General features: G+C 40.4%; 1 protein-coding gene across 7 annotated transcripts in view; it reads left to right on the top strand.

Moving 5' to 3' along the window:
• The window catches only part of neto1l (neuropilin (NRP) and tolloid (TLL)-like 1, like), a 267411-nt gene that overhangs the window by 27187 nt on the left and 212582 nt on the right, over positions 1–27642 (top strand). For 6 of the 7 annotated variants that reach the window (XM_057824259.1, XM_057824256.1, XM_057824253.1 and 3 more), the window contains exon 1: positions 1062–1263. The exons of the other annotated variant lie outside the window; for it this stretch is intronic. The gene's annotated coding sequence lies outside the window, so the exon portion shown is untranslated. Of the gene's footprint in view, positions 1–1061; positions 1264–27642 lie in introns of those variants that run through there. 7 annotated transcript variants of the gene reach the window in all.

Genomic DNA, 27642 nt, shown 5'->3' with positions numbered 1-27642 from the left:
TGTTTGACGGGAAGCCAATAAAGTTGATGGAGGATGGGCGTGATGTGGTGTGTTGCGGGGGTTCGAGTGATGAGGCGTGCTGCTGAGTTCTGGAGGAGCTGCAGTTTCTGGAGGGACTTGTTAGGGAGACCGAAGAGCAGTGAGTTGCAATAATCGAGCCGGGAGGTTATTAGATTACAGACCAGGGTAGAAGCGGTATGGCGGGTGAGAGAAGGGAGGAGGCGAGAAATGTTGCGAAAGTAGAAATAGGCTGATCTGGTAATGCTGTTGATATGTGACCGGAAGGAAAGTGTGCCGTCGAGGATAACACCCAGACTCTTAACCTGAGACGAAGGAGAGATCGGTAAATTGTTGATGGTAATAGAGAACTTATGGACATTAGAGAACATTACGGTGGTTCCAACTAAGAGGACTTCTGTTTTGGAGCTGTTAAGTAGGAGGAAGTTGGAGGAGAACCAGGAGTTAAAATCATCTAAGCAGGGGGTGAGGGAGGAAGGTGGGAGGGATGCGGTTGGTTTTGAGGATATGTAGAGCTGGGTGTCATCCGCGTAACAGTGAAAGTGAATGTTGTGTTTGCGGAAGATGGAACCGAGGGGGAGAATGTAGATGATGAAGAGGAGCGGCCCAGGACAGAGCCTTGGGGCACGCCAGCGGAGACAGGGAGGTATAAGTCAATACAGATTTATTTTGTTTATCACCTGAACCAATACACATTAAAGTAAAAGTCAATACAGATTTATTTTGCATCGATATTTTAGCCTATCAATTAATTAGGTTCATATTGATGAGAAATGTAGCCCTGAACCCTGTTAATCCAATCTGTTTGGTCTTATTAATGTCCTGTCCCCAGCAAAAAGTGGACATGTAGGTTATGCAGTTATATTGTCCCTACCAACATTGAGACCAAACCTACGCCCTTGAATATACATGATAACGTGCTGTAGGAATGTAGACAGTTCAAATCAGTTCTGTTGAGGCATCTATCACTGTGTTCAATTAGAATGACCCCAACTGGCCAACAATGGTTACTGCACTTAGAGACGTGCACGCCGTGAAAAGGTCAAACAAGATGGCCGCCTAAGGTCCAACGTAATGTGGCTGGAATCAAGTGAAAACGATAGCACAGTATGGTTTTTCAAGGCAAACATTTTGACATATTTTGCAGCTTGAGATATCAGTATAGTTTGTATATCTTTAAGTCGTCACCACAACCCATCTACCATCTTTAAATGGTTTCTCGACCTCGCCTGGAGAAAACAAATGGTGGGTGAATCACTGAAGCACTGGTGAGAACTTCATATGCGATTAAATTCACGAAATTAAATGGAAATTGCACTAACACATACTGTGCATTGCAATTGCAATGATGAATATGATAATAATTATGTTGTAGTTATAAATAACGTATAAAAAATAACCCCATTGAGATCACGAACTTGATTGATTGCCCATACATGTAAAATGCAGTCATTGAAGAACACACATATAAAAATGAGTATGACTTGTATTCCTAATTAGTTTTTATTATTACTACTTCTCCTACTACGACTAGAAATAATAAATTGTATCTAATTTTAAATAAATTCATATTGCATTGTGGCATAATGCAGGAAGCAGAGAAGTAAAGTGACCACACGAGGGCAGTAAAGCACCTTGTGGCTCTCATGGTGTTTGTTTGGGCAAAATGCTGCAGCTAATTTTGGACGGATATGAATGGATGAGAAGAAAGAAGTCGACACCTAAACGCTTGCAATATGTGTATAATTCCACTACTGGAGAAATTTTAAAGACAATTATTACAAAAACAAAATTCTTTTTTGTTGTTTTTCCCCCATTAGGAATTATATAAATACCAGATATACTGTACATAAGATAACTTCAAGATCAAAAGTTAAAAAAAGACTTCAAAAAAGTTTTAAAAAAGAATCCCAGACTGATTTCTATTGTTCAGCTGCTAGTTTTGAGACTACAAATGCGATATGGAATAATGTGTCCCATTGAAATCAGGAATATTTTCAGAAATCAGGAACAATGCAATCAGAAACGCAGCAGGGCCAAGAACGAAAAGTGGTATTTTGTATGTGGCAAAATATTTTTTGGCATTTGGCTTTTTTTTTTTTTTTTTGGGGGGGGGGGTTGGCAAAGTGGACATTGGCATGTGGCATTTTTATTTGGTATGAGGCTTTTTTTTTTTTTTTTTTTTTTGGTATGTGGCATTTTTATTTGGTATGTGGCATTTTTTTTGTATGTGGCAAAATGTTTTTTGGTATGTGGCAAAATGGATTTTGGTATGTGGCATTTTTTTGGGGCATGTGGCAAAACGGATTTTGGTATGTGGCATATTTTTTTTGTATGTGGCAAAATTGATTTTTGTATGTGGCTTTTTTTTTGGTATGTGGCAAAATGGATTTTGGTATGTGGCATTTTTATCTGGTATGTGGCAAAAAGGATTATGGTATGTGGCATATTTTTTTGGTATGTGGCAAAACGGATTTTGGCATGTGGCATTTTTATGTTGCATGTGACTTTTTTTTGTATGTGGCAAAATTGATTTTGGTATGTGGCAAAATGGATTTTGGTATGTGGCATTTTTATCAGGTATGTGGCAAAACGGATTATGGTATGTGGCATATTTTTTTGGTATGTGGCAAAACGGATTTTGGCATGTGGCATTTTTATGTTGCATGTGACTTTTTTTTTTTTTTTGTATGTGGCAAAATGGATTTTGGCATGTGGCAAAATGGATTTTGGCATGTGGCAAAATGGATTTTGGCATGTGGCAAAATGGATTTTGGCATGTGGCAAAATGGATTTTGGCATGTGGCAAAATGGATTTTGGCATGTGGCAAAATGGATTTTGGTATGTGGCATTTTTATCAGGTATGTGGCAAAACGGATTATGGTATGTGGCATATTTTTTTGGCATGTGGCAAAACGGATTTTGGTATGTGGCATATTTTTTTTTGTATGTGGCAAAATTGATTTTGGTATGTGGCTTTTTTTTTGGTATATGGCAAAATGGATTTTGGTATGTGGCATTTTTATCTGGTATGTGGCAAAACGGATGATGGTATGTGGCATATTTTTTTGGTATGTGGCAAAATGGATTTTGGTATGTGGCAAAACGGATTTTGGTATGTGGCATTTTTATGTTGCATGTGACTTTTTTTTTTGTATGTGGCAAAATTGCTTTTGGCATGTGGCAAAATGGATTTTGGTATGTGGCATTTTTATCTGGTATGTGGCAAAACGGATTATGGTATGTGGCATATTTTTTTGGTACGTGGCAAAACAGATTTTGGCATGTGGCATTTTTATGTTACATGTGACTTTTTTTTTGTATGTGGCAAAATTCATTTTGGCACGTAGCTTTTTTGGGGGTATGTTGTAAAATGGCTTTTGGCATGGGGCATTATTTTGGTATGTGGCAAATTGGATTTATGTATGTGGCATATTTTATTTGGTATGTGGCAAAATGGATTTTGGTATGTGGCTTTTTTTTTGTTGTTATGTGGCAAAATAGATTTTGGTACATGGCATTTTTGGGGGGATAGGTGGCAAAATGGCTTTTGTCTTGTGGCATTTTTTTGTATGTGTCAAACTGGATTTTGGTTTGTAGCATTTTTATTTGGTACGTGGCATTTTTTTTATTTTAATTAAGTGGCTAAATGGATTTTGGTATGAGGTATTTTTTTGGTATGTGGCAAAACGGATTTTGGTATGTGGCATTTTTATTTGGTATGTGGCAAAATGGATTTTGCCATGTGGCATTTTTATTTGGTATGAGCCATATTTTTATATTTTTAGTTACTTGGTATGTGGCTTTTTTATGTGGCAAAATGGAGTTTGGTATGTGGCATTTTTCAAGGGTTATATGGCAAAATGGCTTTTGTCTTGAGGCATTTTTTTTGTGTATGTGTCAAACTGGATTTTGGTATGTGGCCTTTTTATTTGGTACGTGGCATTTCATTTTATGTGGCTAAATGGATTTTGGTATGTGGCATTTTTTTTTTTTTTTTTTGTACGTGGCATTTTTAATTGTTATGTGGCAAAATGGATTTTGGTATGTGGCGTTTTTTTTTTTTTTTTTTTGTATGCGGCAAAATGGATTTTGGGATGTGGCTTTTTTTGTATGTGGCATTTGTTTTTTGTAAATTGCATTTTTGCAGGCCATGCAGTGCCACATGCCAAAATCCATTTTGCCACATACCAAAAAATGCCACATGCCAAAATCCATTTTGCCACATACCAAAAACAAATGGCATATGCCAAAAGCCATTTTGCCACATCCCAAATACCACTTTTCGTTTTCGCAGTCTCTCAGGAAACGAGCCACATGTACTGTGTAGTCTACATTTATGTTGATGGGAATACGAGGGAAAATATTTACCACTTTAATGAGAAAAACAGTAATTACATCCTGAGTTTGGCCTCGTTAAAATTCCGTAACGGAAGCAACGCTTACAGTCAAACGTCGCGACATCCGTTTAAGGTTGTCAGGCCAGTAGACTGAACGATTGAAGTGCCGTACTCCTACTGCCCCTGTGGGAGCACCGGTGTGCATGAATATAAACCGTGGTGTCCAAAACACAACATCCAACAGCCGATTTTTGTTCCATTTCAAGCTGTGTCATCGAAATCCATCTAACCCATCATCGAATGTCAACTTTTTGTGTGTATACAGTACTCTCATGCATGTCCTCCTTTGCTGTCGGGATATCAACCTTGTGAATTGGAGCATGCGCTGTGTCTCATCAGATAATTTTAGCTAACACTTAGAGGACAGCATTCATCAACGTCACGGGCTTTTTGCCAGTTGTGCATTTCTTTCGATGCATGCCGTGTACGCATATTCGTATACCAATTCCTGTGTATCCAGCAGCACCCTCTGTGGCCTTTGCCACCTCAGCAGTGCACAGCATGCTCTGTCAAGGTTCTTCAGGCATTGCAAAGAAGCAGCCGTGTATCTAGTGTGAACTTATAACACACAAGACAACATGTTTTGCTACATTGCAGGGTACATTGGTGCTCGGCCCCATGAGTTTTTTTTAGCACAAAAAGCTTTTTTCCCCCCTCTCTTTGGGCTTGGGTTCATACAGTATATGAACAATCTGAAGTGGATACATCTCCTCAGTAGTCAGCTTCACTGAGGATGGAAATAAGGTAGCAATAGTTACCCCAACCAATGAATTTTCCTAAAAGAAAAGAAAAAGGCATGTTTCCTTGCAAGGATTCCCTTATTGAACAGAATTTGGTGAAAAGCTTGTAAGTTTAGCTGAATTGTTGCTTGTCTTTTTCTTATCTGATTCATATTTATAGTAGGGCTGCAGCTATCGATTATTTTAGTAATCGATTAGTCTATCAACTAGTTAGTTCTAATAATTGGAGTAATCGGATTAGGAACAATTTTAGGAGATGTAAAACAAAGGCTTGCTAAGATTGCACTTTCAAAAGAGCATTAAATCTGAGTACAAAATAAAATTCCTGATTGTTTCTTCAAACTATGCAGAGCTTTCATTTAGAAAAAAATAAAATACCTGAGTTTAGCCTCAAAGGGTATAAAAGAATATATAAATGAGGATCTAAGTACAACAAAAGAACAATTGGCTTACTTGCATAGCAAAAGTTCGCTAGCTTAAATGCTATGAAATGCTAACGTTATTTTTATTTTTTTATTTTTATTTTTTACAGTGCTCTTAATAAATCATTCGAATACATATCCCCTAAAAGAAACTGTTAAATGTACCTATAAACAAAATTACGAATGGGGATATAAATACAACAAAAGAACAATTGGCTTACTTGCGTAGCAAAAGTTCGCTAGCTTAAATGCTATGAAATGCTAACGTTATTTTTTTATTTTCATTTTTTACAGTGCTCTTAATAAATCATTCAAATACATATTCCCTAAAAGAAACTGTTAAATGTACCTATAAACTAAATTACGAATGCATCAAAAATATATTAGCTCAAACAAAGACTTATATTGGTCTTAACAGTGAGCAGTGGAATTCGGCCATGTTTAATGAGTTATGTCATATTTATTGTTGTCATTAGATGACAGTATAACCACCCTAATGAACTAAATTAATTGCAAACACTTTCAAAACAAACCATTTCAATGCCATTCTATCAGAAAATTTGATTCGAAGCTTTTTTCTGATAAAATTACGTATTATTAAGTTATCGTTGCAGCAATAATTTATAGTCCAGTGGTTTAGTTTTAAACAGAAATTACACTGCAGTTGAGAACATTTTACATTTGCTTTCAATTCATTTTCATTCATTCATTTCAATTTCATTCATGACTACATGGCTGAAATGTGTTCATAACCAAACGCTTGTGGAAGGTGACCACCTTAATCTATAGCCAATCCATATTGTGCCATGTGTGAAAAATAGTGCTGCAACGATTATTCGATTAACTCGAGTATTCGATTAGAGAAAAAGATTCGAATTAAATTTTGCTGCTTCGAGTAATCGTTTAATTAAAGTTGTGTCGTAATGGTTTGTTTTGAAAGTGTTTGCATTTACTTTTATTGATTTGGGTGGATAGACTGCCCTCTAGTCTGCCTCATTTCACGTGGCAGAATCCAGCTGCTCCTTGTTAAGACCAACATAAGCTAAATTTTTGTTTGAGCTAATGTTTTTTTAATAATGCATTCGTAAAGTAGTTTATTGGTACATTTAGCCGTTTATTTATTTATTTTTTTATGGGAATATGTGTCTGAACCATCTGTTAAGAGCATTGAAAGAAAAAAAAAAAAAGCATTTTATAGCATTTAAGCTAGTGGACTTAAGCCAATTGTTCTTTTGTTGTACGTAGATCCTCATTTTTTTTTTTTTTCATACCGTTTGAGGCTCAGCTCAGGTATTGTTTTTATGTTCTTTATCCGATTACTCGACTATTCAAACTAACTAGTTTATCAATTAATCGACCACTAAAATAATCGATAGCTGCAGTCCTTGTGAAAAATTAATCTACGTTGTTATAGAGTAGTTGAACAATGCAATTTAAATCCGGTGAAAGTTTAATGGTTATCGATCTTTTCAACATATTAAGTATATCTTTCTTGATGATGACGATTTTTTAAAATTTTGAAAATACCCTAATTTTCGGACTATAAGCCGCAACGTTTTTCCTTCATTTTGAATCCTGCAGTTTATAGTTCAATGCGGCTTATTTGTTGGTTTATTTGGGTTAATAGGTAACTTTATTTGACAGCTGCTTCATAACGCTGTCATAAGACAGTCATATTTATGACATGTCACTATCAAGGGCATTACTGAATGTTTATGTCAATAACTCATTCACTCCCAGCCATTTTAACCAGCGAAAACGTCGGTCCCAGACGTTTTTTTCTGGATTTTGACTGATTTTGCAAGGCCCACAGAAAATTCTGTTCTATTGCTATATAAACATGGAACCCACCAAAAGAAAGATTACTCTCTTCTTTCAGCAGAAAAAAAGTAAGTTTGTGTCTTTTTCCATTCTTTAGAAATCAGCATTAGAAAAAAGCTTAGTTTGAGCAATTTTCCAATTTCTGGTGAAAAAACGGAGAAAATGAGCTTTTTGTAAACGCATACGTTTCGAACATAAATTTGCTATTTTTTGCATTTGTTACATTCCAAACATTTGAATAATGTTTTCCTTTTACAAAATACCATGAACAACCAGACAAATAGAGCTTTTGATAGCAAAGTAACAATTTATTCACACACGACTACTGAGAGATGACAGTGTTGTCGCCACGTCAGCTGGTTAAACTTTTCCCTCATCGTTGTCTGTCTCACAAAGATGGATTATTTTTGCGTTTTTGCGGGGTCTGCTTGGTGAGCCGATCCACGGGGGGTCTCACTCGTTTTGCGCGGTCGTCCAGCGCCTGGCGTCCCAGGCGTCCTCTCGTTGTTTTGTTCGGTCAGAGCACCGCCTGGCATCAAGCCGCCAGTGCTCTGATAATGCTGCCCGGCCGTTCACTGCTGTTGAATCGTGTTGCCTGGTCTTGCAAATTGCGCTACTGCCCTCCAGTGGCTAGTTTTATTTCTTTAAAATAGGTTTGGAGCGTTGTTCTTTATTTCTCAGATACAGCAGAAGCTATATATGCTTTTTATTAAAAAAATATTTTTAAAAAAACGCAAAAGACGTCTAAATACGTTTTTGGGACAGTGAAGCATTTAAAAATAGAACGTTTTTATACCTTTCTGGGAGCAAATGAGTTAATTGTCATCCGGAAAATTATGTCATTAACTCCATTTATGTCCAGCTTGGATCTTTTACATCCATTCAAAAGTGAGATAATTTGCCGGATAACACTAAATGACATCTTTTATAAGCATTCAGAAATGCTCATAATGGTGTCATGTCATAATTATGATTGTCTAATGACAGTCATATAGCACCGCTGTCAAATAAAGTGTTACCAAATACCATAACTAGCAATTAATGAAACAACTGAAACAGTAACTGAAGAAAACAATTAGCACAGAACACTAATTTTGATCGTTATTTACATCTGTAGTGCTGCAATGCATGCTAGGAGGCATATTGGACAACAACAGTGTTGACAGTAGGTGGCAGCAGAGGTTGACTGTCTCCCCCAAAGGAGCAGTGATGGCCAAATGAAGCGTCTTGAAGCAATGAAGTTTTTAATCCAATTGGTTCAAAGCTTCATGGTTGTTCATTTGGTCTTATGACAGTCGAACGATGCTGCTGTCAAATAAAGTGTTACCCGTTACTATCTTTTGGTCTAAATATCTCATAATACAGCGAGGACAGCTGCGGCTTACATTCCAGTGCGGCTTATCTATGAACAAATGCAGTTTTCGTGCCAAATTTGGTGGGTAGCGGCTTATAGTCAGGTGCGCCTTATAGTGTGAAAATTACGGTATGTGCCAATATATGCTTCCAAGTGTTGTGGAATGACTTACGGTTTGATAAACTAAGATTAACCATTGCCAATAATTCCAAATGGTGTGTTTGGCACAAACACAATTCTGCTCAGTATGAGAAGAACACCATCCTGAGGGTAAAGCATGATGATGGGGTGTGTTTCTTTAATTGGAACTGGTGCCCTAAACAAGGTGGAACAAATTATGAACAGTTCGAAATAGTGATCCACAAAATCTAGAAAAAAACGTCGAACTAAAAAACTAGAATAGCTGAAATTTATTTGAGTTGATCAGAAGGACTTTATATTATGTCAAGTGTGTGCCGACTCCCATTTATCACGAGTTCCAATGTCATTGATAAATTGTGTTCACAAACTATCACAGTTTATGTGCACATTAAAGCATCTTGAAATGACCTTGGTCTCATGTTTTTAACCCCCCCCCCCCCCCCCCAAAAAAAACCTGCCATTTAAACAGAGGTCTTTATAGCCTTTGCAAATGGTGTTCCTCCTCCTTGACATTATGATCAGTTGCTCAAAATCTCATGAGAAAGCTTATAAGCCCTGCCTTTGAACCTCCTAATCAAATTTGTCCCAACGGAACTAGCTCAACAAAGTTTGTTGTTTTTCCACTCCCACTCATCAACTCAACTCTGTCCTTTACAATGTAAGCCTTCCGTGCGATACAACAAAATGTCAGCCTGGATCTCGAAGTACACACAGGGCATCCGAAACCAATTTCAGATGTGTCAGAGGAAGTGATGCTGCACGCCTCCAGTGACAGTTTGAGTAGAGCAGCCTCATCTCAGAATCACCTTTGGTTACTGAGAAGACTGTCGCTTATGTTTGAAATTCTATATTTCCCAACCTTCTGAGCAGGCGTGCAATTATTGTTTTCATTAGTAGCAAGTTAGGAGGGCTTTTGCATTCATTTCCTCTAAGACAGGGGTCCCCATTTGCCGGGCCGTGGACCGGTACCGGTCCGTGGCGCATTTGCTACCGGGGCGCACAGAAATAATAATTTATTAACGACCGCATTCTGGCCGAATTAACTCTGTGTCCCTGCTTAACACTCCAATATCTCTGTTTACTCTAGATACAATACTACAGGATAGATTAGAATCTCGTCATAGAAATCCATTGATTGGACTGCTAGCAGTACATCTTGTTTTGTGTATATAATATATCTATACGCGCTTGTCCTCGATAATAACGTATTACTTGGCTGCGGGCGCAGCACATTAGTTCCCGGAAATAATTAGCCCCGACACGGGCGAAGATGACTGGAAAACAGACGTCTTTGGAGAATTTTTTTTCGGCGAAAAGGGCACCTGACGAGCCAGAAGATGAGCATACAACCTAGAGCAGGGCGGTAAACCGAAAATTTACTGTGACCGGAATTCGTCACGATGACCGGCGTAATTTTGACCATGTCGGTAAATTCGGTAATTTAATAAAACAAGAAAATATAGTCTTTTCATCACGCTTTTACTCTGTGTTGTTTGGCTATGTTCATTCCCCTTTAAGAAAGCAGTCAGTGTGCTTACGTATGGAGTCATGGGGTTTTCAGGAAGCCAAACAAACAGAAGCCCGGTAGGCTAAAGCTAGCGGCTAACGCTACGAGCAAATTTGATGGAGTCGGGCTTAAGGGAGCTTCGCCAAACTTTCACCCAACATTAAGTTAACTCTTGGCGGGTTCCAGACGGGCTTTCACCCGCTGTCCTCCCTGGTTCTCACGATTTCAGGAGAGGATGCTTTCATTTGGTAGCCAAGCCACAGGCTAACGCTAGCGGTCAACGCAAGTGGCTAACGCTACAAATGAACGTGATGGAGTCGGATAGCGGCTCTAAGCCTCTAACCTTGTCGAAACGGCTGAAATTAATGAGTGGGCACGGACTTCATCTAATAATCATTATGTCGCGTTATTTGGTATCTCTGTGTGATTTCTCTGAAGGCTTACATGATGGTAAAGCACTCAGCATAAAGTATAATCCAATAGTGAAGCCTATATATCATATGTCAGTTTAATGGCCACGGCTATTTTTCCAATATGTGTTTGCTTTATTCTGCCATCATAAAATCTTAAATGTTTCATTGGCATCAGAGCAATACAGCTTTAATCTGGTTGTGTCTGTGTGGGGGGTGCATGTATTAAAAAATGTTGACGTAAACACTTGTGTTGAATAATTATTTCACAGCAGCCATTATCAATAAGTTGTCTGAAGTGTACTGTTAAAGCTGCCAGTCATTTGTGTTACAATGACATGTTTGCACAGTCGTCAGATTGATTTTTACAATGTTGTACATTTTTCAAATCATACAAGCTGTTATAAATGTTCACACTAGAATTCTTATTGTTTACATTTTCTTTTATATACTTAATGTTTAGACTGCATGTGCAATTGTTAAATTGAAAGCTGGTAAATAAATTTAACAAGAAACGGTTCATTTGTATTCCATGCATTCATTCAAGTTTTCAAATTATATAACAGTCCGCTTGGGCGAATTTATCGTCATTTATCGTTATCGAGGTAAATCTGCTCAATTTACCGTGATACGTACTTAAGGCCATATCGCCCTGCCCTAATATAACCTCGAAGACCCACAAACTGCGAAGGAGTGGATTCGTGACCCGTTTGTGAATAAACCGAGTGATTCGAGCATGTCTGTGCAACAGGAGGATCAGCTTGTAGAGATCGCAAATGACGGCAACCTTAAACGTACATTTGAGACAACAACTCTACCGAGGTTCTGGATTAAAGTAATTCCGGAATATCCTGACATCGCTACGAGAGCATTGAAAACCTTGCTACAATTTCCAACATTGTAAGTGTAATGGGTACACATTGTATCCGTTGTGGAACGTGGAAACCTCTCCGCCGATTCCTTCATGTAAGGACACTAACGGCTGTGCCGTTGGCTCGAGCTTATTGGCGCAGTGGTTACAGTCCTTGCCTGCCGAGCAGAATCGTCGCAACGCGCAGGTTCGTGTTCCAGCCTGGTCAGAGGTGGGAGCGGAATGCGGGGCGGCGGCAGCGAAGGTTTCGGGGGGAGAGTGTAACGGGTACACATTGTATTCGTTGTGCAACGTGGAAACCTCCCTCCCGATCCCTTCATGCAAGGACAATAACGGCTGTGCCGTTGGCTCGAGCTTATTGGCGCCGTGGTTACCATCCTTGCCTGTCAAGCAGAATGGTCGCGGCGTGCGGGTTCGCGTCCCACCCTGGTCAGAGGTGGGAGCGCGGCGCTGACACTCGGGTTACATATATTTGTAAGCGAGCTTCTTTATTAATGCTTAACGACAAGGCGAAGTCGTTAAAGGTGAGAGAGCTATGTGCAGAGTTGTGTGCAGCTAACATGGCAGGATGTATCTGAGAACTTTTCTACATTCTTTTCTTCATTCTTTAATATTCCTTTCTTTAAAGTTTGTAGTGTTTACTTTGGAATCGCTGCATTTGCAGCCATGTTTAACGTTACGCGCATGCGCAGAACTGCATCGTTGCAATTTTTGATGGGTTGCAAAATTTGTCAGAACACCGGTCTGTGAAAATAAAGACCAAAGTAACACCGGTCTGTGGTGCAAAAAAGGTTGGGGACCCCTGCCCTAAGAGACTAGAATTTAAGCAGACCATGCATGGAACGGGCTCTGTTGTATAACAACACATAATGCGTTACTTAACGGTAACACATTATGCATTACAAATACCATATTCTTTCGGACTATACAGTAAGTCGCACCAGCCAAGAAATCTGCAATGAAAAGAAAAAGAATAACTGGGTTACTGGAGTATAAGTCGCATTTTTGAGGAAAATTTATTTGACAAAATCCAACACCAGTTGCCAGTCCTTTAAAAGTTTCTTGCTAACTCCAAACTTTCTTTCTGCTGCTTGATTACTGTTTGTGAAGATCAGCACCTCCAAATCCGAGACCATGGTCCTCAGTCGGAAAAGGGTGGAGTGCCCTCTCCGGGTCAGGGATGAGCTCCTGCCCCAAGTGGAGGGGTTCAAGTACCTTGGGGTCTTGTTCACGAGTGAGGGTAGAAGCGTGCGGGAGATCGACAGGCGGATCAGTGCAGCGTCTGCAGTAATGCGGACTCGATTTGCCAGTCGATGTACGTTCCTACCCTCACCTATGGTCACTAGCTGTGGGGCGTGACCGAAAGAGCAAGATCCCAGATACAAGCGGCTGAAATAAGTTGTCTTCGCAGGGTTTTCGGACTCTCCCTTAGAGATAGGGTGAGAAGCTCGGTCATCTGGGAGGGACTCGGGGTCGAGCCGCTACTCCTCCGCGATGAGAGGAGCCAGTTGAGGAGGCTCAGGCATCTGGTTCAGATGCCTCCCGGACGCCTCCCTGGAGAGGTATTCCGGGCATGTCCCACCGGTGGGAGGCCCCGGGAAAACCCAGGACACGCTGGAGAGACTATGTCTCTCGGCTGGCTTGGGTACGACTTGGGCTCCCGCTGGAGGAGCTGGTTGAAGTGGCTGGGGAGAGGGAAGTCTGGGCTTCCCTGCTAAAACTGCTGCCCCCGCGACCTGACCTTGGAGCAAGCGGATGATTATGGTATGGTATGGTATGGTATGGATTACTGTTTTCGGCTGCATATTTCACTACTTGCAGCTTGTAATATTCAGAATATGATTTTCTTTTCGGTGCCATTTTGTTCAGCCCTTCTCAGTTGCTTTTATAAGTTACTGCCAATGTTGAAACACAGGCCTTGAGCGCTTTATTGCGGTTCAAATTGAAAATAACGTGAAATGATATAATACAGGTGGTCCCCGGGTTATACACAACTTCCATTACTATGCTGGTGACGTAAATCAACAAAAATAAAAAATAAACAATCTCATCGCCCCGAGTATTCGACTACAGTTGTAAATGCACAATAAACAGTACAAAGGGTGTTATATACAGGTGTTGCCTCAATGGATGCTTCACAAGCGACAAATGTGCACGCAGGCTTGGCTTCGGAACTACTTGTAATGTTTTAGTAATTTCTCACATTTGTCACTCAAAAGTCGCACCCCCGGCCATACTATGAACAAAAACTGCAATTTTTAGTATGAAAAATATGGTATACATACAGTCCAGCAGACGGCGTCTACACTTTGAATTTGATGCGCGTCATGTATTTGATTGGTGACTGGAAGTTAGCACGCCTCCATACCCTGCGCATACAATCCATTACCTTGTTGAGTTCGGCCTCTCATGTTCTTTTCACCTGCATTAAAACTAGACTTGTCGGCAGTATTTCTGCTTTTCAAGATCATTCATATCAACTTTGGAAGTGTAATAGCAGCCTGACATCACCTGCAAATCCCAGGTTACGGGTACGCTATTTGCAATGAAAATATTCTACTGACATAAAAGAATCTGTTCCTAAGACAAGCAAATCTTTAAAATATAAAGGCGGTGGTAATATATGCAGGCCCTGTGCTCTATTGCATTAAAATCCATTCTTCGGTGCCCATTATAATGTGTCGAGGAAAAGCTTTCACTGGCAGAGTGTTCCTGCAGAGCATATATCACGAAGGAGCTGTGGTCTAACGAGAGGAAAAAAAAGAATACCGCCTTACCAACACCTCGTGCTCCCGCAAAAGCACTCATTCAGTGTATTCCTGCATAATTACCTTAAAGTGATTAAAGAAATCAATGGATTGCAGTCGCCCCTGGGGGCACAAAGCAAAGCCATGGATTGTCACACTATTACACAAAAACTGAATCACAGTCCAAGTATCATCTTACCACTCTGTTTGACCTTCACCCAACCACACCCCCTTAACACCTGCAAACTGGGCCCGGGTGCAGCCGCACCCCCCTGAAGCTCCGCCCCTGATCCATTAGCATCACTGCAACTATTTTTTTCTCTTCTTTTTTTACCTGTCCTTTTCAGCTGCTTAGATATGGAGAATAGAAATCTGAGTGTCCTTAAGGTCTGAAAAGTTTTAATGTATCACATGGGAGTTTTATATACTCCCATTGTGGCTAGTTGTTATGTTTTCTTTATTAGGAGGAATCAGTGAACAGTAAGAGCTGTACAGTCCCTTCACAACTGGTGCCAGAGTTTGGTCCGCATTGCCGGCAGTAAGTTGGATTTGTTCCCAGTGAGGGTTGGACTCCACCAAGGTTACTCTTTGTCACAGATTTTGTTCTTTTATGGACAGAATTTCTAGGCGCATCCAAGGCGTTCAGGGGGTCCAGTTTGGTTGCCTCATCATTGCATCTGTGCTCTCACTGGATTGGTTTGCAGCCAAATGTGAAGTGGTTGGGATGAAGATCAGCACCTCCAAATCTGAGACCATGGTCCTTAGTCGGAAAAAGGAGGCACGCCCTCTCTGGGTCAGGGATGAGATCCTGCCCCAAGTGGAAGAGTTAAAGTATTTTGGGGTCTTGGTCATAAGTGAGGGCAGGAGGGAGCGAGAGATCGACAGGTGGATTGGTGCAGAATCTGCAGTGATATGGACTCTGTACTGGTCAATTGTGGGGGAAAAGCTTTTGATTTATCTGTCGATCTATGTTGCTACACTCACGGACAAGATCAAGAACAAGATCCCGGATACAAGCAGCCGGGATTTCCGGGCTCTCTCTAAGAGATGGGGTGAGAAGCTCGGTCCTCCGGGAGGGTCAAGCCGCTACTCTTTCGTGTTTAGAGGAGCCAGCTGAGGTAGCTCGGGCATCTGGTTCGGATGCATCCTGGACACCTCCCTGGGGAAGTGTTCCAAAGATGTCCCACCTGTGGGAGGCTCCGGGGACGACCCGGGACACGCTCGAGAGACAGTCTCTTGTTTGGCCTGGAAACGCCTTGGGATCCTGCTGGGAGAGCTTGTTGAAGTGGGTGGATGGATCAGTGAAGAGAAGGGAGCTATGGGGGACAGAAAGGAAAGAAGCAGACAGAAGAGAAGAACAAACAACAACAGGAAATACATGATTACACACCTCTATTTTTGAACATAGTGGTGCTATCGTTAGCTAATTATAATTCATTTACCCAAGGACACCATGTGGGGGGCCTGATAACTGAGGAGGAAAGGTGAGTCAAAAGGAGTAGTGATTAGGCAGGGTGCAGGGGTAACGCATCCATTTTGTCTGTAACCACCCACTGCATATTCTCGAGTTTCCAGCCAAGTTTCAGCACTGAAAAAGACCTTTATTTTTTCCCATAATCACTAAAAATACATGAATATTAATGTGTTCCAGTGTACACATCATCAACCAATTTCTAAACGAGTGTAAGCAACTTCGGATTTCCCACCTGTGTTAAACTCAGTGACAATTGGCTGTATCTTGATGGTGAGTTTGGGCAAGTCCTTTAAACACAACATTAGGAATGACACCATATTTTTAGACCGGATAAATTGAGAAGCTTTTGGAGCAGACTTGGAGTTTTAGTGAAAAGAGCCCATTGTTCCTAATTGTCATTAAAATTAGAAAAATGCTTATGCTACTACTAGTCCTTCGGAAAAAAATTAGCATATTGTGATAAATTATTTTCTGTAATGTACTGATAAACATTATACATTCATATATTTTAGATTCATTACATACAACTGAAGTAGTTCAAGCCTTCTATTGTTTTAATATTGATGATTTTGGCAAAAAAGTCGAGAAAAACAAAAAAATCCCTATCTCAAAAAAATTGGCATATCATGAAAAAGTACTCTAAAGAAGCTACTAACCTAATCATCTGAATCAGCGAATTAACTCAAAACCCTTGCGAAAGATAAATTTATTTTATAAATGATAAACTAATTTTTTGTGAAGGACCAGGTATATCGCAGTAATATTTTGAATCATTCACAATGTTTTATGTAGTTGGATTCTAATCACAAATATTTATATCTCACCTTGCAGCAATTGCATTTTTAGGGATGATTGTTCCATGTTACTAGTCGGCCAACATGAGATACCTGGGTTCGTAATTACATTTAGCCGACTGCTAATCAACGATTGGTTCTTTTCACATAAATAAGATGAAATTGTGCAGGAAGCAGAGATTTTACATGAAATGATTAACAGCAGCTACAACATGTCTCATGGGATTTGTAAGTTTGATCTTATAAGTCTTAACAAGGGAAGGCAGCCAGTGTGGATCATGGGATCTAATCAAAGATTTACACTATTGCCACAAATTTGTAGCTCCCCCTTTAAAAAAAAAAAAATACACAAGCGCATAAAACCTTTCTTAAGTGCATTATTATGAAGTGCTAGCGCAAAGGTGCATGCTATACAAAGTAAAGGAGAGGCAGTGCAGCCTCCTGTTTTGTTTCTGGCAACGCGTCAAGCAGCTGTTCAAGTGTTCCTCCAGCTTTAGTGAGCGTCCTACAGTTGAACCTTTTGTTAATCTCCCCCAGGAAGTAAAGTGAAGAAATTGTACGTGGGTATATAAAACATTCACTGTTAACTGCTGTTCCATCAAGAAACTAGGGACATGACAAGAAGGTCATTAGGTAGTATTAGAGCACTTTGAGTTGATATTATTTGCTTTGCATTTGTTCAACCTTTAGTCACTTGCAGAGGGTGATTTTCTTCTACGCAAGCAGATTAAAAGAGTGGTGTTCTCACGCTAATTAAGTTAGACGTACTGAAGATTCATCTTTTTGGCACATAAGCTACTGCAGCCACTTTGCTGTTTGGGAGTTTTAGAACGCCTTTGCGATTTGTAGCCATTTATCCAGAGATCAATGATATGGTATTTATCAGAGTAGGTGTTTATGGGGGAATCAAGCTAGAATTCTTCTTTTTGTCTACATCACAGTGCTGTTTTGGCTCTGCGCTTGTGTGTTTTTCCTCTTTACTCCCACGGTCCAAAACTGTGCTTGTTAGGTTAGCTGCAAATCAGTCTGGGTCGGCTACAGCTTAGCCGAGACCCTGGTGACGACGCCTTGTGTGTGAACTGGATGGAAATATAGATGTGCCAATTTCTTATGGAGTATTTTGAGTGCCAAGTAAGCAGCACTAAAAAGTTATAGAACAAGTCGCAGACAGTATTGTAATGATTGTTTTACACTAGCAGCTTGCAAAGTGATTAAGATACCGGGAGATCCTGCCAGGACAAGATCTGGCATGTTTTGATTTTGGCCTCCCTTTGTTCCGGGACTTATTTGGGCAGATCCGGCACCTGTCGTGTATAGAAAATAATGATAATAATATAAAAATGTATTGTAATAGCCCCGGATGGGTAGGGGGAGAAGGAGAGGAGTAGTTGATGTTTTAGTCCACTCTATTGTGGCAACAATAAACAAAATAACAGCGGACTGCCGCCACATTCGACCGCTAACTTTTGCTTCTCGCCCGTCTAGCCCTGGCTTCATACTACTTCACAGCTCTCCAGTCCCAGCGTCTCTTAAAGGGACCGTGCATAGTTAAGGATATTACAGTATAAAATAAAATAATATGTATAATTTATTTACAGAACAAATCCCAAGAATTGCATGTTGTTTATAAAAATTTAAGGTCATTTGAAAGAGTCGGAGATTTGCTGATGCATTGAAAAGCTGCACCAACAAATCACGCCCCTGACATTTAAAAAAAAAAAAAAAAAAAAATTGGGAAATTTGCGGCATCTGGGGAGCAAGCAGCCAGGATCAAAACGGTATTTCAAAATGCCAAAAAGACAGTTGCATTTACTGTCTTTTTTCAAAAAGAAGGAAGATTGTTCAAAACGAGTCAGAAAAGCAACAACCGGCGATGAAGGCAGCTGCAGCGATCATGCTAACGGGCAGGACCGGGTGCAGCAGAAGGCTAGCGCCGCAGCAGCTAGCCAGGTTCACGGACAGCCAGCCAAGCCGGGGCAGGAGGCTGCTACCGTGGCAGCAGCTGGTCAGATTCAGCCCCACCCAGAGTGGGGGCCAGCTACAGTGCTAGCAGTCAGCCAGGTGGACGACCAACAGCCGGGGAAATTCGGGTTTAGGCTGCAAAATTTGTAAGGCGGTGGGAACTTAGGGGCCAGAGAAGACTGGGGAGATGAAACTCGCAAAAGAATGTGTTTGTGTTATTTATTGTAATCTCAGATCATTATTTTTTAAAATGTTAGAATGTAAGTTAATATAAGTCCCACCCGTGGTTATGTGGGCAATTGCCCGTGCTGTGCTAAATAATTGTAAATTGTTGTCATAACATTTATACCATGGATATTATCTGAAATTGAGGCTTGTAAGTCCCACAGCATGGCAAGTGGACATTTGCGTGTTGTTTTCAGCACCATTTTCTGCGTATGTTCCGGGACCCGTGCCGGTCTCTTCATCCCTGTGCTGTCATATGTACTTTGCGTTCCGGCACCTTATGATTTACAAATTAAGCACTGTGTGAATACATATGCAATGTTAGATGATAATTAATGTAATATAATGATATACCGGAAAAACGTAGTGAGTCTAGTGCAGTCCAAAGTAGCGGAGTCATAGTAGCGCTTCTTCTTCAGAAATCAACTCAAGTAAAAAGTATGGCGTGGCAAAACTCCTCATATAAGTACATTTTTCTCAAAAAAGTACATAACTGAGTAAATGTAATGCGTTACTACCCACCTCTGGATATACCATATATGATATGACTTGACTGGCTCGTGGACAACATGTCAACTTGTGGATGAAATTTAAATGTTTTGCCGACTGCAGGCAGCTAGTAAAAGGTGTAAAAACCTCTGAGGCGTTACGGTGTGCAGATGTTCAAAAATATTGTGCTATCTCAGAAGGAGGAGATTTAACAGATGTTTAATGCAGCATAGTCCTGATGTCAGGATGAGATAACAAAACATTCAGAAAAATATGCCAGTTATATCGGTGTTGCCTGACTGACGCACCGATAACCTGATGGCCTGTTGTCTGATAGACAACCACTGCTATTTAAAACAAACAGCCTTTTTAGAATCTATCCTTTCTATTCTCTTGGTGTCACAATAAATGGTATTGATCTCTGGGTCTTTATTTAATAATGTTACCATGCTGCCTTGACATAGTTAACAAAGAATGTCAGTTGACATGCCTTGCAGCAGAAATAAGCAATTACTAAGAAACTAATTATTCGGGGTGTGTATTGCCCAATAATCTGGCAATACGATTCGTATCACGATTCACAGGTCAGGATTCGATCCTGATTAATCCTGATATTACACTTTTAAGACGATTATTGCAATGTTTGCATATCACTTTAGAAAAAAACAAATCAAAATGGACATATAAGTGCATTTATATCAATTTATTCCTAAAACCTCATCCAGCACTCAAGTAAAATGCGTTTTTGTTTTATGTTTGAACAACATATTGCTTTCATTATAAATTTTTCTGATGATAGCAAGAATATTTCGTCAACAAACAATTTTCGTCTGACGAGATGAAAATTCGCCAAAGTGTCCGTCTTACGTTCACAATGTTGGAGATTTTCTTATCGTTTGTATGGTTAGCACGCATTGTAGCAGTGTTTGGTCGTGTCACTCATGTGACGTTCTGCGTCCCTGCACCCCAGGCTCCGTTTGTGAAACATGTCTTAGGTGCAGTGTTGTTATTCTTACTTTAAAAGAGACCTGACTTGACAACAGTAGTTTTGAAGGTGAAGGAATCTGACCTTTCATCCAGATTGCCGGAATCACGCCAGCCGAACCGCGATGGCGCGATTCCAACGACCCAGGCCGGCGGTACATCGACGACCCAGCCAAAAGGCCAAACTCCGTGCGTTCACCTTAGTCTTAACCATTTGTACTATTTCGAGTTTAAAAGCTGGAAAAATGCTTTTAAACACAAGGTAACAATTTATTCCGAGTCGGCAGCAATCATACAGAGCAGAGAGACCCAGGCAAGGAGGCAAGCTGGATCCAGGGTCACCATATCACAAGTCAACAAAAGATTCCTGAGAAAATTGACCACGATTAGTTAAACATTCAGACTTTTAAAGGCTCTGGTGAGGCAGACTGTGGTCCGGAAGAATGGTGTGTTTGGGCATTGTTTAGGATTAATGTCTGTTGTGGATTGGACAGGAGAATTTGGGTGTTACTGTTGTAAGGACAATGAGGTTTAGGAATTTTGCCATCCTCAGTATTCACGTTTCGGTCACGGGTTCCTCGTTATCAGATGTTCCTTGTGGCAAGACGTCCCACCTTTTGTTATGCAATGTCCAGAAGAGCTGATTGGAGGATTTGGTGGTGCAGACGTGGACTTGTAGATGTCTTGCCCATCACCTGCTTGTCAGCGTCAGTCTTGCTCAGTCAGCTGCATGCGACGCGTTGGGCTTCCAGTTAGTCAGAAGGTGTCCTGTGTCTGTTCTGCACTTATTTGCCCGTTGTCTTCGCGCTGTAAATTCTAATAATTTCAAGTCCAACTGTTCTTAATATCAATATATTGTACTTGTTTTTCTCAAACTATGATATAAATTGGGTGTGTTAGAGTAATACAAAAAGTGAAGACGAGGAAAGATAGTATTCCCTTCACAGGTTAGCAAGTTCACATAGGTTAATGTTATGCTAACTCTGATGCAGATCGGATTTTCAGTAGCAAAATTAGTGGTGGTTCCCCCTACCTCTACAACATTGACATATTTTTACCAGGGCTGTCAAATTTATCGCATTAACGGACGGTAATTAATTTTTTAAAATTAATCCCTTTAAATTCTTTAACGCAATTAATGCAAGCGCGGCACGACCCGCTGTCGCATTGCTGCAAACAACCTATAATGGCGCCGTTTAACATATATACAGAGCTGAGATGCACCATCAAGTGAGTGAAGTGGATACAAGCAGTCATTGGAGCCGTGCTTTTAATTGGCTAAAGCTTAAACATCTCTCCCACAACAACTAGAAATATTGTGGGAAGCGACGTGCTGAAGAATGACAGGAGTTGATCTTTTTCTTAACACCCTGTATCATACCGAACGCAGAGAAGATATATCAATTGCTGCCACCACACACAGCCGTGGTTGCACCACTTCCCATCATGCATTTGGGCAGAACAGTTCAATCGCTACAGTATCATTTACTGAAAGCTCAACAAATGCACTAAATGGCAATATTTAGTCACAATATACAAACTCACATTTATCCTTTAAGAATTACAAGTATGTCTATCCGTGGATCCCTCTCACAGAAATAATGTTAATGCCATCTTGTGGATTTATTGTTATAATAAACAAATACACTACTTATGTACTGTGTGTTGAATGCATATATCCGCCTTGTCTTTCCATTCCAACAATAATTTACAGAAAAATAAGGCATATTTTAGAGATGGTTTGAATTGCGATTAATTAATTTTTAAGCTGTGATTAACGCGATTAAAAATTTTAATCGTTTGACAGCCCTAATTTTTACATGACTTAACAGTGGCTGCTGCTGGCCGAAAAAAAACTTCTAATATTCCTCCTCTTCAAAGGGGGCGAGGAGGCGGCATGTTCTCGACATGAATCTGTCGAGGTTGTGTGGGTGTGCGTGTGTGGCGGTGGGGAATATTTTTACTATTTACTTGTAAATTTTAAAGTACTTAGATACTTGTACTTTTATTTAAGTATTTTTTTTCGCTCCTGTGAAAGAGTACATCATCCATCACTGATATATATATATATATATATATATATATATATAGCAGAGGTTGCGCTAGACATTTTCGTTGTCTGTCATTTTGACTGACAGGGTCATAAAAATCCGGTCATAATCTATTTTTACCCGTCACTTAAATTTTTAAAATGATAATGATGACATATTGAATAGTATTTAGTTTTCATTCATTTTTAATTAATATTGTAACGCTTGCTTGGCGGCGAAAAATTACACACGGAAGTCGTGGTATTTTTCTCCCTCTTTTTACTCTGCTTACCGCCAACAACACCAACAAAACAACAACTCCGCCCCCAAAGAAAAAGAGGCAACTATTTAGACCCCAATAACCAACGTCACACAATGATCTTAATTGTGGTTGTCAGCCCAAAATCTTCTAAATATATATTAAATGCATCTTACCAGATATAAAATGACTACTACATAGTCTGTGGTGATCGTTTGGTGCCCAGATTTCTTGTCGAATTACAGCAGTCCATCTCGCTCTCCTCTTCGGGTCTCTCAGAATACGGTAGAACTTCAAGTCTCTCCGTCTATCTTCTCTGTTACTGCAACCAACCGCCACACACGCCTTCACCATTTTGATTATTAATGTTAACGAGCAGAAAAACACGCCGTAATAGGAGGCATGTACGTAGCGGTAATGTGTAAACACGACGAGCTGACACACAATATGGCGGCTCCAGTCGGGGGGGGCGGAGTTGTGACGTCATGTGATTGGGGTCTATACACAGGCGGCAATCTAGTCCACCAATTGGATGACGCGCTGGCACACCGGGTGCACCAATAAGAACCTCGCGTTGATGTGTCAATCACGGTGCCGCCGCCAGACCCCGGTGACGCTACAATATTCTGACAGAATAGCCAACGACGTCATGCATTAAGAGAGACAATAGCTAATTAATATGCTCACTCGCCACCCTGTGGTCTGGGGTGTGAATTGCAACCTGTCAAAATGACGGACGGACTTCAGTTTTTTCCGTCACCGTTTTAAAAAACCGGTCAACGACGGAAAATATTTGGTTAACGCAACCCCTGATAGATAGTACAGTGTATATACTGGATATATATATTTTAATAATTATGTTCACTAAAAAGCAATTCCTGATTTTTATTGGTTAATGTTCATTAAATGTTTACACTGTATTTAAGTTTTGGTAAAAGTAATTTCCGTCATCACTGTGGGGTTTTCTTTTAGTAGAGTATTGACACTTATGAACACTTGTGCATCTAATAAGCATTGATTCCATCAGAAATTTAGAGTAATTTTGGTGCTTCATTTGTTTTTATTTATTTTCTAAGCAAAGTAGATCTTTCCATGCCTCAACAGTACTAGTCTAGCTTTCACATTAGGGAGAAATCATCCATTTAATTACAATTGACATGATTGGAAATGATTCCATTAATGTCCCTCCAAGCAGGCAGAAAAGCAAAGCGGAGACAAAGTGAGTAGAAGGGGATGCGGGTGTGGCGTGCGGGTTGGAGCGGGGGGTGTTCACTGGGCCAGCCAAGCAGCAATTGCTCTGCACAGTTGAGCAGTGGCGATAAGCCACAAAGCAGATGCCTGCATATCAAGTGTTTCGCCTTCATTGCCTATTTCCAATAGCTCGGTGCTGATTTGCCTAGAGGCGGCATGTGTTTTTGTCAGTGGACTTGTGTGTGCGACACGCGGTGTCTGAAGCCTGCCTGGATTAGTGGGTGTTTGAGAAAGAAAAAAAAAAGCGAAGTGTTTTTGAAAGGGGTCACGCTGGTTATTACCTCGAAGCAGTGTCTGTGACAGGAGAAGTGCAGGAGGCATCGATCACGTGTGGCTCGGCAAATGCGAGAGTCATTGGAGATGCTGCAAGACGAGGTGGCAGTGTTGTGACTGCTAAATGTATGATCAAGTGCTGATAGAAAACTAAAATAGGCGATGGGGAGATAAACGATTTTTCCGATTAGGCTCAGGTTCATGTCTGCATATGATCAAGCTCGTGTAAAACATCCAAGAGTTTTTGTGGACCTGAAATGTTAAAACTACACCAGAGAGGCTCCCGATTTTTTCCCGATTGCTACTTTCTGCTGTCATAATGCAACACTATTTATCTTACCGATTTTGAATGAAATATTCAGCCATAGACAGACAACTTCAAGTCTTGTCTCGTTTGATTTGCATCTTCCTTTGAACGCTTTCAATTAGGAGTGGGAACCTCTTGGTACCTCACGATACGATACGATTTGTGATACAAAGCTCACGATAACGTTGATCTGACGATACAACAATTATCGATACATTGGTCAGCAAATAATTCTAGCATATTCTACGAACAACTAATAAACAGAAAAACATGCTTCTGCTGTGAATTGAAATGAGTTTATTGTTAGTAGACGTCCAATCCATTTGAACTGAACACTTCAAACGGCTTGAACGTCGATGGCCGGTACTGGCAGCCAATGCCAGGCAATGAGGAAATTTTGGACCATTTAAGGTAAGGGTGTAACGGTACATGTATTTGTATTGAACTGTTTTGGTATGGGGTGCTCGGTTCGGAACGGAGGCGTACCGAATGAGTTTCTGACGTAATGTAACCCTTACTTTTCGAGGCTGTGAGTCGATCGGGTTACAGTTTCTTTGTGTAGATTATATTTACTGCGTCTTCTCTACTCTAATCAGGACCAAAACGGTAGGACAGTATATAACCCAGAAACGTCAACGGCGCGACAACGTGGCCGCCGTGAGAACGCAGTGAAACGTTGGCGTTAAAGTCAATCAGCCAATGCACACCAGTCGCAGTGCGGTCACGTGTTCGCGTCCCAGAAGCGGCTCAACGCGACGCATGCGAAACGAACGGCAGAGTTTATTATTTAACGCGAGACACAGCCCTCCTGCGTCAATACGACTAGCTAGGGCGGACTGGAAGTCACTCGTGTAAAAATACGGTGGATCCGGTCGATTTTCAAACTAATATGCAATCGTAACCCACTTTTTGAGTCCATCAGATCTCTTGAGTGGTAGATCGGGGCACAGTTGACTTGTCTTTGTTGATTTACTGCTGTCTTCTCTGCTATAATAATAACCAACAGGGCCCCGTGTTCAATACAAAACCGTCCTACCACAACAAAACAAGTAGGAACTAATATTCACATAGGAACTAAAGTTATACAACATAAAATATACAATATAATCAGGGGTGCACATAATGTTTTTTGCCCAGGTTCTCAGAGGAGGACCTGGAGATGTGACTTGGTCCTCATTGAGCTTGAGAGCCGACCCGCCTGATGCGATAAATTTATGATAAGCTTTACTTAGAGCCAATTAACTTTAATTAATTATATTAACAATTAATGCTTGATTAACATCAACTGGCACAACAAAATTCCCATTACTTTGAAGTGAAATGTAAAGAAATAAAAAGCACCAATTCAAAATAAAGGGCATTATGCGGCTCCCACATTAACTCCAAGCCTTTTTAGAAGTGGGATGTCCTCCTCAGAAGACCTCATTGAACGTGCATGTTTAGCTTTGTAATATGTGAGCAAAAACACGTTTGTCAGTGCATGTCGCTGTTCATTACCTTTATTCCGCCACTTGTCCATAGGGCGAGTGGGGTCCTGTTTGACATCGATAGTTTGCTTAATTGCCACATGCTCTCTGTTTTTTTCGTGCTTTTCAAAGTTTGGATGGCTGAAATTCTTTGACTCTACATAAAATGCGCTACTCTTATCGGCGACATTGGGATTCTCACGACACATTTTGTACCGCATTTCCGTGCGAGCATCATTTGCTTCTAGCCATGGTACCTCCAGTAGCCACTTTTCAGCAAAAGTCCTTTTTTTCGGTCGCTCCGGTGACGTCTCTGTCGTCTGTCTGTCTTTTTACGGGGGTGGGGGAACACGGAAGTAATTACTCAGTGTGGCCTGCCTCTTCGACATTTTGAGAAGTTATTTTCTCGTGTCCGCCGCAAATACAGTGGTCAGCCATCGGTACGCAAAAGCGTGTGGAAGCCGTTGAGGGCCAGCGCGTTTGTCTACGTCCAGTACGCATGCGCGCATGCGGACCACTTATGTGCACCCCTGAATATAATGAATACTACATTACATTTGTAAAATATAAACACATAATAAAATAAAAAATAGCCCATTTAAATAAAATAAATTGAAATGAGCTAAAACACCTGTAATTAAATAATAGGAATAATACACAGATCCTGCTTACACAATTAAAATTATGAATTTCTGCGTGGCGCTTTAACTTGAGAAAATCCACCAATAATGCTTTTGAAAACCGTTCATAAGAAAAAAAAAAAAGATTCATTGAGGCATTTCATTTGTAAAATACATGTTAAAATCTTTGTCATTGGGATTGCTTTTCTTTTTAGCATGGGACTTTTTTTTTTTTTTTCTTTCTTTCAGAAAGAAAGCTGACCAATACGCGGGGTCTGAAAGGAAAATTGTTGTTGGAATATTATCTTTAAATACCCGCTACTTTTTGAGCAGAATTCTAGCTTTGTATAGGCTAATGTTCCTATTGTTGAAAGCAAAAAAGTATGTCGTAAACAACTAGCACATTTATATTTTGCATTTTGTTTTCTTACTGTACCGAAAATGAACCGAACCATGACCTCAAAACTGGGGTACGTACCGAACCGAGATTTTTGTGTACCGTTACACCCCTAATTTAAGGTCATTTAGCTGTTCATTTTCAGTTACTCCCTGTTGGTTTTGGGGTATTTTATGAGTCTCTTCCTGTTTATTTTGAGTTACAGAACAGGAAATGACCTGGGAATCACCCAAATGAATGGGCAGTGACTCAAACTCAACAGAAAGTGACCTGTAAATGCCCTAAAATGAGCAGCAAGTGACCTGTAAATGCCCTGAAAATCGGACATAATGACTGTGAATGCTCTGGTTTCGAATGAACGCACGTTCCCCGTCTAAATGGATTGGGCGTCGAGCACAGTCAATGCAGCCTAAGAATTAACTGAGACACTATTATGGTGGAAAATTTTGGTTGCAACTTGTTGGTTCATTTTAATTTTTTTTAGACATTGACACCTTTTCAAAACGATATCTCGATTCTTGGCAGGAGCATATCGATAACCTTTTGGGATACAAAGTATCACGATATATCACCAATTCGATATTTTTTCACACCCCTACTTCCAATCATGTTTTCAGCCGTTGCTAATATAATCTAATGTCAGTCTTTGGTAATGGCGACTCAATATATGCAGAATCTG

The sequence above is a fragment of the Corythoichthys intestinalis genome, chromosome 20 (assembly GCF_030265065.1).
Source record: "Corythoichthys intestinalis isolate RoL2023-P3 chromosome 20, ASM3026506v1, whole genome shotgun sequence".
Taxonomy (NCBI): domain Eukaryota; kingdom Metazoa; phylum Chordata; class Actinopteri; order Syngnathiformes; family Syngnathidae; genus Corythoichthys; species Corythoichthys intestinalis.
Note: the sequence above shows the minus strand (reverse complement) of the source record. Positions and strands in the feature narration are given on the sequence as shown.